Raw genomic sequence first — 5,602 nt, 5'->3', positions numbered from 1 at the left:
CTTCTAGTGCAACTCACTGCACCACTGATTGATTGTATCGATTCCTACCTATCTATACACTCTAAAATTGTCGCTATTTAGCGTTATGAGTCGCACAAGAAATAATTGCTTTCAGACTTTGATTGTGGTTCCAAAGCACAAAAAGTTATTATTCAACATAAAAGCAGATAGTTACACGCTGTGATCTAAATTACAATTAGCACAAACAAATTATACAGTCACAAGGTACAGTCATTACATACGCATGCGCTGTGGATCCTGATCCTGGCATCAAAGATGAAACCTCCGTCAACAGCAAAGCAAGATGACTAACATCTCGTTTCAGAGAGCCTGCATATATACTCTTACAGAGATAGGCAATACAATAGAACAGTTTGGCATGATTCCATTGCTTCTTCTTCCTGGTTCTTCTGTTACAGTACAGTTCATAGGTCAATTCGTATGGTCACATTCCAGCCTCCAACAGCTCTTTGTGTCCATTTTCCCACTGCATAACAAATCTAAACTGGCTGCATTACCGGATACATTTTAATGCCTAACTCTCTATGATCCATAATTTGCAGACACATGTTGCGATTTCTTCACCAATGGAACCGGAAATCTGCAAAGACACAGTGGTTTAGAATGACACCAAATACAGTCTGCTTATCATGCACTAAACCTTAGATATCAAATAACATGTATTTCACAACATTACTGATAATGAATTAAACCTTAAATATTAACCTTAATGCTAAGGAACCTTTTTATGTAAGTGTGCAGTGTGTAAGTATTGGGGTATTAAGAAAAGACGCTAGTTAGAGTTGTGCGACTACGTGTTTTGTGGAGTACACCATGGTACGTGTTTTGCAGGGTTGATCATATTATATGTTTTAGTAACTGTCTGTATTTATATAATGAGGACTTTTAATATCTTTCTATTGCGTGGGAATCGCACAACGCTAAATAATAGCATCGCCATATGTACTTATGTGTGAGATTCGCTAAAATGGTGTCTTGTTGCCATTCGCAAAATGTCATTGTGCAGATTTCATTTTAAACAGATTCTGTCTCATCCAATTATCCGGCTTCGACAGTCCACCCTTTGATAGCAAACAACATGCTATCACACTCTGATTTTACAATAAAATGTAATTTAGGCTTACATTATGACATATTATTTAGTGTTATATTATGGGATGGCACAAGGTGGTTCTTAAACTATCAATAATGTGTCTCTAGGGAGGGGCTTAAAACTACCCTTATACACACACCGCAGATCTTGGGAGATTATGGGAAAGATGTGGGGATGCACCAATCCTATAAAGGAAGTCTTGAAGGGGACAGGGACTTACATTATTTAAGATGTTTTAAATTTTAATAACACATTTCATGCATGGCTAAATTTTATACATCATCTGATCGTACCTTCTAGTTCAGGTTTGTAATGCAGTCCTACATTTACCTCAGTATTCATATTGTTACTTCTAACCACCATCAAAATTTCATTCTTTTGGTTTACCTTATCTGTACATTTTCCATATTTCAACACAGTAGGAAAACACCTGACACATAAGCCAATTACTATGATGACAACCAGTATGAGGATCAGGAGTTTACCTATACTTGCAGTCATTTCCTGGAGCCACTCTCCTAGACCAGAGAACCATTTCACTGGGTTCAACCATGAAACCCATTCCTCTACTTTCTCCTCTACTTCAGCCATTGAAGCATTATGGTTCTTCCGAAATTCCCATTTCAACTGCAGAATTTCATCCATCTTCCAGTCTATCACCTCCTTGGGGTCACTAGTGTTATTTGTAATATATGTGCAACACTTTACACCAAATTGGGTGGCCAAAGTTACGCAATACCCTCTAGTGACAGCTGTTAAATAATTTAACACTAATCTATGTTGCACAAGTTCTTTCTTGTAAGCTTGCAACTCCCTACCTGTATGCCTAAACATTATATCATACATCTCGGTTATATTATCTATTAAATTAGCAAGATATTGGATATATCTAAGATTTAGTGTACCCCGAGCGATCCTGGTGGGATCCAATGCTAGCAAAACTTGAAAGCCAGTTGTCTCACTAATTAACTGTGTGGCTTTATGTACGTCACCAGGTATCATATTTCTTTTGTCTGTGTGTTCATACTGTGCATGAAGATATGGTGATTTTGTGTTTTTATGAATACCAAGCATTTCACCATGTGTAAGAGTCATAACCTCTGGGACTACTCTTCCCAGGTAACACAAACCTTTGGAACTCGGAGAGAGCTACTTGTACACTTTCCTTCCATGTATAAAATATACATCATCAGGGAGAACATAAGGGATAGTAAACATCAGTAAACCACACATTTCCCTAGCAAGTGATCCTACTTCAGGCTCTCCCATTTGACTCATACAAGTTTCCTGTTGTAATATCTTGGCACAATATCCTTCTGGTACCCTACCAATCATTTATTTGGTATTACTTAGTGTATATTTATACTGGAAGTGTCTTCCACCCAACCTAATTGTGCGTAACAGTTCATAATTCATAGGCTCATGATCAGCTCTTAGTGAAAAGGTCATTGTCTGGTTATTCCCCATCACCTCCCAACTTCCTGGGTCATTGTAGTTGGTGATGTTCAAACATAAAAGTGATTTATCTACTTGGTACTGGTGGAGTTTGAAATGAGGTGGTTTGGACTTAAAAATGTTTCCATCCAGTGCATGCCCTCTTTGCGATTCGAAAATTTCAGAGACATTCAATGGGAATGGCACTAACCCTACATTATGCTGTCCTTGAGGCATGTGAGAGCACACCTAACAGTTGGTTTGGTTTAAAACTTTGCCCACCATGGTATGATAATCCTCTAAAGGATACCCACCACAATACTGGTTATACTTAGGTTGGCACTGCTGGATGCAATTCTCATCAACTAAGGACCCACAAAACTCACACATACAATAATTTTCAGACGATAGACCTTCAAACTGTCTCCGAGTTTCCACAATAGAAGATCTCTTAACAATTACTGTACTGAGTTTGGTCAGATACTCCCCCGGTTGGTTTAGCACTCCTTCTCCCGACTCCACTCCATTGATATCACCATCAGCTCCCCTCTCCATCCTCTGTCCTCCGTCACAGAAACCAGAGATCCTGAAACAACACAAGATAATGAGGAATCTGGGAGAAAACACAAAGATAACCACAGCAGACCAATCCATTGCTGATAACAATGATCTACAAATTTCTTTAGCTCGGGTATCTCACTGTAACCTTTAACCCTCCCGGAACAGGCTTGCAATTGACAGGTCTACGTTATCTGTGTCGATTCCGCCTTGTCTCTCCACCGGTTGGTTGACCTTCTTACAGTGAGTGGAATGGACCCAGGTATCTCTCTCCACCACCTTCAATGAAGTTGTACTCGTCAGTAACACCTGATACGGACCTTCCCACCGATTTGTCACACAACCTGAACGCAAGAAATTTCTGATCATAACAAATTCTCCAGGTTCAACATCATGACAGTTTGTTCCAGGCATATCATGTGACAACAATTTCAGTTTCTGCTGTTGCTGTTTTAACTGTTTACTCATTGTTATAAGGTACCGTACAGTTACCTCGTTGTTACTTTTAAAATCTTCCTGCGGACTTATAATCAAATGAGGTTGTCTACCAAACAGTATTTCAAAGGTGGACAGATTGAGAGGGGGTCTAGGAATTGTCCTGATACTATGAAAGACAAGTGGTAGTGCTTCTTGCCAACCCAGTCCAGTTTCCACCATGATTTTACTTATTTTATTTTTAATATTACCGTTTATCCTCTCCACCTTGGCACTGGCTTGCGGTTGGTAGGGGGTGTGAAGTCTACTATTAATACCCATCAACTTACACATGTTTTGGAAGACATCACCTGTGAAATGAGTACCCCTATCACTTTCAATATTTCTAGGGATAATGTATCTGCATACAAACTCCTGAACAATTTTCTTAGCAGTAAATGCGGCAGCTGGGTATGCCTCAACCCAATTAAAAAAAACATCAGGGCACACTAATACGTACTTGAGATTCCTGCAGGGTGGTAATTGGATTAAATCAATTTGTATTACCTGAAAAGGTCCGTCGGTCGGAGGAATGTGGGATGGTTTGGTAGGGATCGTTTACCCAATGTTTTTCCTCAAGCAGGTCAGAATGGACATTGCTCTCTCTTCTGCTTGAGAAGAAAAACCTGGTGCACACCAGTATGCCCTCACCAATTTGCACATACCTTGCTTTCCCAAGGAAGTCAGACCATGCGCTGCCTCAGCCAGGCTTGGGTAGTATGCCTTGGGAGCCACTGGCTTACCTTGTCCATCTATCCAGAGTCCAGAGAACTCTTGCCCACATCCCTTGGACTTCCAGTCTGCCTTTTCCTGAATGGAACACAAATTTTGCATCTTAATTAATTTCAGCATGTCAATCGTTGGAAACATCATTTGGTTATTTGGCACATTTACTTTTAACCCTGCCACCCATTTGGCAGCTTCGTCTGCCCTGTTGTTGCCTAGTGACACCGGATCATCCCCACATGTATGGGCTTTACACTTAATTACCGCCACTGTCTTAGGCAATTGGATTGCTGTCAGTAGTCCTTTTATATGTCTGGAATGTGCGATTGGTGTGCCTGCTGCTGTCATAAAATTTCGCAGACGCCATAGAGCCCCGAAATCATGTACCACCCAAAGGCATACCTAGAGTCAGTGTAGATATTAGCAGATTTACATTCTGCTAATTCACACGCTCTCCTTAATGGCAACAGCTCCGCCACTTGGGCTGAATGAGGTGGACCTAAAGTTCGGCCTCTATGATATCTTCGTCATTTACCACAGCATAACCTGTACATCACTCTCCAGTGTCAGTTTGCCTATGACAACTCCCATTCATGTAAAATGTCACATCTACATTTTCTAAAGGTGTATACCGTATGTCAGGTCTTGCAGTAAAGGTTTGATTCAGATATTCCATACAATCATGTGCATCAATATACCTGCAGAACTCACCTTCTGCCAGCGACTCACCTCTCTCCACCCTTTGTGCATCATGTTGCACATATGGTAAATATGTTGCTGGATTTAACGTATTGCACTGTTTGGTGATGTTTGCAGGTGCTATTAGGGCTAGTTCCCATTTTGTGAATCTAGCTGAGGAGACATGTCTGGTTTGGGTAGAGTTTAGCAAAGTAGATACAGCATGGGGAGCATAGACAATCATATCATGGCCTAATACCACATCCTCACTCTTACTGACCAATAGAGCAGGTGCTGCTACACTTCTTAAACACATTGGGAGCAATCTTGCCACAGTGTCCAATTGTGCACTGTAGTATGCTACGGGCCTACTGGCATCACTATGTTTTTGTGTGAGGACACCTGCTGCACAACCATTAGCTTCTGTACAATACAAATCAAAAGGTTTTTCATAATTAGGTATTCCCAATGCAGGTGCTCTTGTCAGGCTATCCTTAAGATTAAGGAAAGCCTGCTCTGTTTCCTCTGTGTGTATGACACAATCGGGCTTTGAGGTAGAGACTAAGGCCCTCATTCAGAGGCGGTCGGAGGATGCAAGCAGTCGCTCAGAGACTGGGC

This window comes from Taudactylus pleione, unplaced genomic scaffold, assembly GCF_031769625.1.
Source record: "Taudactylus pleione unplaced genomic scaffold, aTauple2 ptg000309l, whole genome shotgun sequence".
Taxonomy (NCBI): domain Eukaryota; kingdom Metazoa; phylum Chordata; class Amphibia; order Anura; family Myobatrachidae; genus Taudactylus; species Taudactylus pleione.
The sequence above is the reverse complement of the archived record's forward strand: the minus strand, read 5'-3'. Positions refer to the sequence as shown.